Source organism: Eretmochelys imbricata, chromosome 14 (genome assembly GCF_965152235.1).
Source record: "Eretmochelys imbricata isolate rEreImb1 chromosome 14, rEreImb1.hap1, whole genome shotgun sequence".
NCBI classification, from domain to species: domain Eukaryota; kingdom Metazoa; phylum Chordata; order Testudines; family Cheloniidae; genus Eretmochelys; species Eretmochelys imbricata.
Window position 1 is genome coordinate 38691910 of NC_135585.1, and position 9216 is coordinate 38701125.

Below are 9216 nucleotides of genomic sequence, written 5' to 3' on the forward strand. Positions count from 1 at the left end.
TTTCTTTTGGCAGATGATAGCCTAGAAATTACCTGACAGGAGCACTGTATCTGATTCCTATATAAAGAAAAATATATATACAAACACCAGTTAAAGCCATATTTTAATTTTATATGTAAATTTAGAACAATCAGGAGATAATGCAGTAAAATATTCTCAATCCCAAGCCATAAGAACGGCCATACTGGGTGAGACCAAAGGTCCATCTAGCCCAGTATCCTGTCTTCCGCCAGTGCCAGGTGCTTCAGAGGGAACGAACAGAACAGGCAATCTTCAAGTGATCCATCCCGGGTTGTCCACTCCCAGCTTCTGGCAAACAGGCTGGGGACAGCAACCCTGCCCATCCTGGCTAATAGCCATTGATGGATCCATCCTCCATGAACTGATCTAGGTCTTTTTTGAACCCTATTATAGTTTTTGGCCTTGACAATATCTCCTGGCAACTAGTCCCATGGGCTGACTATGCTTTGTGTGAAGAAATACTTCCTTTTGTTTGTGTTAAACCTGCTGCCCAGTAATTTCATTGGGTGACCCCTAGTTCTTGTGTGATGAGAAGGAATAAATATGATTTCCTTATTTACTTACTCTGCTCCCAGTCAACGTTTTATAGACCTCTCTCCTATCCCCCCTTAGTCGTCTCTTTTCCGAGCTGAAAAGTCCCAGTCTCATTAATCTCTCCTCGTATGGAAGCTGTTCCATACCCTTAATCATTTTTGTTGCTCTTATCTGAACATTTTCCAATTCCAATATATCTTTTTTCAGAGGGGGTGACCACATCTGCATGCAGTATTCAAGATGTGGGCATACCCTGGATTTATAGAGAGGCAATATCATATTTGCTGTCTTATTATCTATCCCCTTCTTAATGATTTCCAACTTTCTGTTCGCTTTTTTGATGGCTGCTGCGCATTGTGTGGATATGTTCAGAGAACTATCCACAATGACTCCAACATCTCTTTCTTGAGTGGTAACAGCTAATTTGGAACCCATCATTTTGTTTTTGTGTAGGTGGGATTATGTTTTCCAATGTGTGTTACTTTTCTTTTACTTTCCTCTATCAGTTTTGGAGCCTTAATACAAGAACTAATAACTTTAATGGGTAAATAAAATTCATGCTGAATATTTGCTCAATATCATTGTCCTTACTACATCACACCAATCACCTTCAAACACTCACATACTTTTTAATTTTAATTATATTACCATTTGGAAAATTATACTCAAGCAAATATATGCAGTCTTAATTTGTATCTCATTTCTCATCAAAAAGTTATGAAGTCTAAAGTAGTTGAGTTTCCCCTCAAACATTCTTCTGAAACATGGAATAACTAACAAACTAGAGAAGAAATTCATTGTGGCACTAGCTTAAAAAAAAAGGAAAAGCTAAAAAGCTTTTAAAGTGATCATTGGAAGGAAAAGATTACAATAGATTGGCGAACATGGATTTCCTATCAGCTGTAATACATCTGAAGGTGTATTTCCAGTAGATAAAATATTATCACCTTTTTCCAATGGCAACCTGTTTTCTTTTCCAATTATGTTATTCAATAATAAGAAATAAAGTCTTAACATTGTAATCTATTTAAACAATGCATTTGATATTTCTCCAGCACAAATGAAAACACACTCTAGTTCAAGGTACTAAAGATGTAAGGATTCAAAACATAAAAATGAACTTAAAAATTGATCTTGCATTTACTGAGCTTAAAGCCTGTTTTAACCTCTGGAAAATGTTCAGTTTTATAAGGTAATATAGAAATCCTGAGTATGTATCTACAGTGACCCAACCGGATGATTCTTAACTGTTCCTAATGAAAATATAATATGACACTAAATCTTAGATGTTATTAAGAAAAAAAATTCCCAGGGTACAAAGACTAATCCTAGAAAGAAAACATTTTGTTTGCTGAGTGAGAAGCAGAGGTATGGCCAATATCTTCCTCTGATTTCCATCAGGAGCAACTGAAACGTCTAAGGGAAGCACTGACTGTTACACTGAAAATAAAAGTGAGCAGTTTTGTGCGGAAGGCTTACGAAGAAGGAAGCCCCCCTCCCCTTAATGGTGCTCCTGCGGTTTATGCAGAGCCACTTTCCTGCCCAGCCCCAGTCCCAGCCCTTTCCCCCAGGTCTCTCCCCTCACCTGCAGGCTACGGCTCAGGGGCTGGTGTTGGCAGAGCCCGGGGCTGCCCCAGGGGAAAGTTCCCACCTGGGCTGGACACAGAGGAAGCGTTAATGAAGGTCTGTCCCTGAAACAGCTGCCCTGGGGGGAGCTCAGATCTCAATGGAGGACACAGCAGCGTCTGAGCCAGGAAACTCAACCCCCAATATCCTGAGCACGAGCAGCCTCCTCAGCCTTAGCAAAAATTAACAAAGAGCCCTAGTGACTAGGATGACCACATAGCAACTGTGAAAAAAACGGGATGGGGGTGGGGGGTAATAGGTGCCTATATAAGAAAAAGTCCCAAAAAACGGGACAGCTGGTCACCCTACTAGTGACAGCAATGAATGAACTGAATGCAGCTGAGAAACAATCTCAGCTGTGTTAACAGCTGCACAGCAGCATCTCTATGGCCACTAAAGGGCTCTGGTTAGTGCCAACGGATCAGCAGAGCATCTGCTCAGCTTTATTTGCTGCTGCTTCTTTCGTGATGTATGAACCCCGCCCAGGCTGAGCCGGAGCCTGCAGGTGAGGGGAGAGACCCGGGAGAAAGGGCTGGGGCTGGGCTGGGAAGTGACTCTACACCAGCGGCCCCTCCTCTCCAGGGGCGTTGGAACAATTTGTACAGTCAGGGTGCTGAGAGCCATTGAACCAAACTGTAAACCCTGGATATAACGACAGGTTTCAGAGTAGCAGCCGTGTTAGTCTGTATCCGCAAAAAGAAAAGGAGGACTTGTGGCACCTTAGAGACTAACACATTTATTTGAGCATAAGCTTTTGTGAGCTACGGCTCACTTCTTCAGATGCATGTAGTGGAAAATACAGTGGGGAGATTTTATATACACAGAGAACATGAAACAATGGGTTTTATAATAGCTCACCTTACCTGATCACTCTCGTTACAGTGTGTATGGTAACACCCACTGTTTCATGTTCTCTGTGTATATAAAATCGCAGAGCTGCTGCCCTCACTGACGCCCCGGGGCTCTGCTCCCCTGAGCGCCTGCAAGAACTGATCCAGCTCCAGGAGGAGAGAGGACCCAGTCTCCCAGCTCAAGAGGAGAGAGACAGGGAGTTAGGGAAATAACAGGGAGAGGAGAAGAGTGGGTGACACAGGGGAGAGGGGGGCATTTATTCTTAATTTAAGAATCCTGCTCTGGGGAGTGCAGTGGTCTTCCAGGCCAAAGGACCGGGTGAGACAAGGTCATGCATTAATGAACAGTGCAGAATCTGTTCCTGTCGCTAGACTGCATTAATGCATATGTACCAGGGGCAGAAGTACCACTGCCCTCTGCTGCCCCATCCCAGCTATGAGTGCTTGCCTGAGCAACCTTAATAACATTCTTTAGTGGTGTGTGTAGGTAATACTGATATCAATGCTCTGATATTGCTGCTCTTTACAATGATTTAATCCGGAGATAGCCTCTCCAGTCTCTAGTGCGTCTCTCCAAGAATCAAATATTACTGTAATAGCCATCAGATATTTTCCCTTTTCTCAGTTATTGAATTTTTATATAAAAATCCCCACCCAGATTTCAATCCTTTTCTATTTATTAATATTTTCACAAAACATTTGCACATTTTTCTATCTAAATATCCCATGTTGGTGTAAAATCGCAAATGTTGTCCTTGTAATTAACAAACATTAATGTAACACTGGGTTTTGTCATAAACCCTCCATCTTCAGCCCAACAACCTGGAGAGACAATCAGGACCAGTGCTTTCCACTGAGTCCCCACGTTCCCTACCTCAGAGCTCTTTCCCCACAGCCAGCTAATATGCACTAAGGCATATCTGGGGCCTGCAAAGCCAGCCACGGAGGCAGCAGGTAGCCCAACATTTGTATTTACAGGGCTACTTTTAACAATCCCCTGCTCCTGTTCTGGGGATCTGCAGTGGATGGGTTCCAGGGTTGGGGAAATAAAGCACCAAAGAGACTTCCCAGGAACCTGCCAACTCTATTAAGGGCCATTTTTGCTCATTATCCAACACCGACAACTCCGGGAGTTTGACAAACTAAATTCTACTTTATTAATTAAAACCAGGAAATAAAAGCAAAACTTCCCCCACTGCCTAGGAACCAGCAACAGGCCAGCTTTTTAAAGCTGGTAGAAAAGTGCAGACGCTCCATGAGAGATGTTGAGATCCAGTCATAAAAATCAACACTCTGAGTGCAGGAAATGCAGAGAGCTTGGGTTCAGGGGAGCCAGTGAACAGGGTGCATTTTACAGAAGTATCCCGGCTGAGACTTCTATTCCTGTGGGGATGTCTCTGGTGTGTGTGTGTGTGTGTGTGTGGGGAAGTGGGGCAGAGAAAGTCAGACTTAGATCTACAGAGGTATTTAGGCTCCTAACCTGCAGATTTAGATGCCTAAATCCCATTTTTAGAAGCCGCTGCAATCCACAAAACCCCTATTCAACTGCTGCCCAACCCTGTAGGTGCCTAAACTCACTCGGCACCTAGCTTTTTGCTGTACAAGTTCCCTCTGGGCATGCACACTGCTGCCACTGCTCTCTGTGTGTCCAGGCGCCTCAGCCCCAGAGCGATGCGTGAGCTTGGGAGAGACAGGCATGCGCCTGCAGGGAGCAATCAAGAAGATGCTGTCCCTTTAGCCCAGTGGTTAGGGCACTCACCTAGGAGACAGAGGTTCAAGTCCCCCTTCTATCTAGTGAGGAGAAGGGATCGGCTACTGCTCAGGTGAGAGCTCTAACCACCAGGCTATGGGATATTCTGATGAGGGGGGGAGGTCGTCTCCTACGGAAGTTGTTCCACTTTAATTCAATAATGCAATATCAATGAGGCCAAAGAAAACGTGAGAATTGCTCTATAGTCCAGTGGTGGCAGATCACTGATCAGATCCCTTCTTCTCGTCAGGCAGAGAAAAGACTGGAACCAGGAGGCCTCCCACAACCCAAGTCAGTACCCTAATCATGGAGCTAAAAAGTTTTAAACAAGGGCCTTCCTCCCCCTCCTCCTGGGCTGTTTTGGAGCCTTTGCGCATGGAGAAACCGCAGGGGTACAGTGGGGTGTCCCCAGTAACCATTGTTAACTAAATCTATCCAAACAGGAAAGGCCCAGTTACACACACACTGCTGCTCCATGTGGTTTCTGACTGCTCCTAAAGCATAGAACACTGTGAGCGCCACTCGAGGGCTCACAAACCATTTAAAGGAATCACCTACAGTATATTCTCCTCCTCCCTTAACATAATATTATAGAAAAGTTACAAATGTATTCTCACTCCTGCTATCACTCGATATACAACATGCTACAAATTCAGTCTGAGGGGTGGTTTATGACTTCCTTGTCTAGATGACGTTTCACAGGCAACACGACAGCCTCTGGAACAGTGCCTGTGTTTTCTGGAGAGCTGTATCAGCAACACCTTCCTGCTGTGTAATGTTAGGGTCACTTGTAGTAGAAACTGGGACGTGAGACTCACTGGTGCTATCACGAGTCTGTGGCTGCGGCTGTATCATAGGTGGGCTATTTTCAACAGGCATCACTGGGGTAGGACATCCTGGGGAATGTGTGCTAAAAACCTGGTGCTGATATCTTCTCCATGACCTGTTTGGTGCCACTTCTACCCACTAGACAGTGCGCTGGTCAGTGACTTCAGGCTTCCATAAATTATCTCTGTAGTCTCTTACTAAGACACTTTTTCACACATGAAAACTGCGCAATCCAGGACGACTTTTTGCCCCCAGTTGATCAGACGGTATCTTATAAATGTCCCTCGGGCTTTAACAAGTCCAGTCCAGACATTAAATGATGTCTCATCAGCAACATCACTCAAGTTTGATTTGTTGCAGTACTTATTGCATTTCTATAGGCCAAGGGAAAATTCACAGTCTTGTGTTGTAAGTTACCTTTATCCAGAGGCATAACCCAAATCACTTGCTTGAATGGCTGGATAAACCATTCCGGTAATCCCTGTGTGGCAAGATGGTGAAGCGCTGATTTGATATGTCTGATACTATTTATCTGACATACACTTTAAATTCTTTGGATATGAATTAGGGGTATGGAACAGCTGCTGTATGAGGAAAGAATAAGACTGGGACATTTCAGCTTGGAAAAGAGACAACTAAGGGGGGATCTGATAGAGGTCTATAAAATCATGACTGGATGTGGAGAAAGTAAATAAGGAAGTGTTATTTACACCTTCTCATAACACAAGAATTAGGGGTCACCAAATAAAATTAATAGGCAGCAGGTTTAAAAGAAACAAAAGGCAGTATTTTTTCACACAACGCACAGTCAACCTGTGGAACTCCTTGCCAGAGGATGTTGTGAAGGCCAAGACTATAATAGGGTTCAAAAAAGAACTAAATAAGTTCTTGGAGGATAGGTCCATCAATGGCTATTAGCCAGGATGGGCAGGGATGGTATCCCTAGCCTCTGTTTGCCAGAAGCTGAATGGGTGACAAGGGATGGATCACTTGATGACTACATGTTCTGTTCATTATCCCTGAAGCACCTGGAATTGGCCACTGTGGGAAGACAGGATACTAGGCTAGATGAACCATTGGTCCGACCCAGTATGGCTGTTCTAAGTGCAGTCACTGTCTATTTCACTCTATTCCTGGATTAGGATCCCATCCTTTCTCCAGCTGTTATGTCTTTTGCTCTTTACGTAACATACGTAATGTGGAGAAACTACACAAGCACAGTGGAGACCAAATAGCTGTGTTTCGTACATATATTCAACATGCAAGACCTAGGTACATACCTATACCATTGTTCTGGTCTTGAAGACAGTGAGGGTCAGCAAAGGCCCTCACATACAATTTAAAGGAACACTTCCCAATCCCTTTACACTATACTGGGTTTACACAGGAAGAACAGAGCTGGAGGAGGACCTAAGACCAAGGCAGGAGGAAGAACCCTCAATCCCAGAAGGTGGCTCCCATCTGGTATCTTTAAGACTCTTTTGGGGGTGGTATTTGGTTACATGATGGAGACAGAGCCTAACCCACAGTTTACACAGGGGTATCTGGGTGTATGCCCACCAGTGTGCGGGGATGGGGCCAAGAATGCAGAGATGCTCCACCTAAATCCCTGGCAAGCAGAGGAGCTCTGAGTTTTCACAGGGGTGGTATTGAGACCAGAGTATATAGGCAGTATCCAGAATTGTAGAGGCTGGCAGAGGGGCTGCAGAGCTAGGCAGAATCCGCACAGGCCAGATGATTTGGGTTGGTCTTGCCTGGTTAAACAAACACCCAAGATGGCAACTGACAAATGTAAGTTATCTACATTGGTCAGCCCTAATAGCCTCTAGTGTGGAGTCTCTGATGTGTTACGAGATTTGAGCTGGTGCTAAAACATTTTCCACATTCGCTGCATCGATACGGTTTTTCTCCTGTGTGGATTCTCTGGTGTTTAATCTGATTTGACCTTTGGCTGAAGCTCTTCTCGCAACTGGGGCATTTATAAGGCTTTTCTCCTGTATGGATTCTCTGATGCCTAATCAGAGCTGAGCTTTGTGTGTAGCTTCTCCCACAGTGCAGGCATTTATAAGGCCTCTCTCCTGTGTGCAGTCTCTGGTGTCGGATAAGGTCTGAGTTTACACCGAAGCTTTTTCCGCACTCGGGGCATATATAGGATTGCTCGCCCGTGTGCAGTCTCTGGTGCCTAATGAGGGCGGTGCTCACAGTGAAGCTTTTTGTGCATTCAGGGCACTTGTAGGGTTTTTCTGCCATGTGGGTTCTCCGATGCTTAACCAGGGCTGAGCTCTGGATGTAGCTTTTCCCGCACTCGGGACACCGATAGGGTCGCTCTCCCGTGTGGATCCTCTGGTGTATAGTGAGCTGCGAGCTCACGATGAAGTTTTTTCCACAGTCGGGGCACGTATAAGGTTTCTCCCCCGTGTGGAGTCTCCGGTGTGCAATGAGGTTGGAGCTCACGTTGAAGCTTTCCCCGCAGTCGAAGCATTTGTAGGGCCTCTCCCCGGTGTGGATCCTCCAATGGGTGATAAGGTTGGAGCTCCGTTTGAAGCTCTTCCCGCACTCCGTACACGTGTGTCTTCTCTCCCCCTCTGGGTTGCTCAGCTGGGCTGGCGTTTCCTTGAGGCCCTTGCGACCTCCCACACCATTGTTGGATTTGCCACCTTTCTCCGATGGATGATTTCCCTGCTGCCTCTTTGGCCTGTGCTCAATTCCACAGCCTTCTCCCTGCTCGGGGTACTGGGAGACATGCCCTTCAGCTGTTCCTGATAATGTCCCATGTGGTTCCGCTTGCTCAGGACCATCCTGCTGAGGATTTCTCTCCTGCTTCTCACTCACCGTCCCATCACCTGCCGGGATAGAGAATCCAGACATGAGTCCTTCCCTGCACTGGGGAGAAAGGAAGGCTCAGAAAGGGAATAGCAAATTGTGGGGGCTGGGGAAATGAAACACAGTAACCACTGGGGTGGTTGAGAAAAAAAGGAACCTGATTTAGACACTAGAAAGAGAGGTCAGTGGGGAGCTATTGCTAGATGTCAGTCAGGATCGGTGGAAGCCATGAGTGACGTCTGCCATGAGGGTATGGCACATGCTGGGCGTAAGAGATGGTGGGGCAGAACTGGGAGAGCTCACGAGGTCTTTGAGCGAATCTCGCCTGATGGTTCCCTACATCCACTTCACTGGTTCCCCACCTGTGCAGGTACCTCTCAACATCTCCCTCTCTGCAGAGCCCTGAAGATCCGGGACCCACAGCTCTTCCCCTCTTTCCAGCCGGACGATCGCATCAGATTTGGGAAGGAGAAATCCTGCCCAGGGAGTGAAATCAGGCAAGATCAGGATGCATTATATATTTGTAGAATATCAGTCACAAAGAACATTCCCTGATTTTAACCAGCCCCCATGCTGTGTGTGTGAAATGTGAATGTAGGAGAATGTGGTCACTGACCCCCACCCCCATGGGAGAGGCAGATGTCTGTATGGAGAGATATTGCACCTCAGTAGGAGTTTCTGGGGGACATGCTAACTCAGACCCAGCTCTGATATTAAGTCCCTGCCTGTTTCTAAACCTGCAGAGGCCAGGGCCCACCCCACAGATGGAGCTAGTCCCAGGAA

The 9216-nt window shown here is 45.9% G+C and overlaps 1 pseudogene across 1 annotated transcript in view; it reads right to left on the reverse strand.

The window, feature by feature from the left end:
* Positions 1 to 8890, reverse strand: part of LOC144275109 (uncharacterized) — an 807364-nt pseudogene extending 798474 nt beyond the window's left edge. The window contains exons 1-2 of the transcript XR_013347984.1: positions 8796 to 8890; positions 7434 to 8453 (exon numbers count right to left, since the gene is read on the reverse strand). The product of XR_013347984.1 is annotated as an uncharacterized LOC144275109 (transcript). The remainder of the gene's footprint in view (positions 1 to 7433; positions 8454 to 8795) is intronic.
* Between the last annotated feature and the right edge of the window lie 326 nt (positions 8891 to 9216).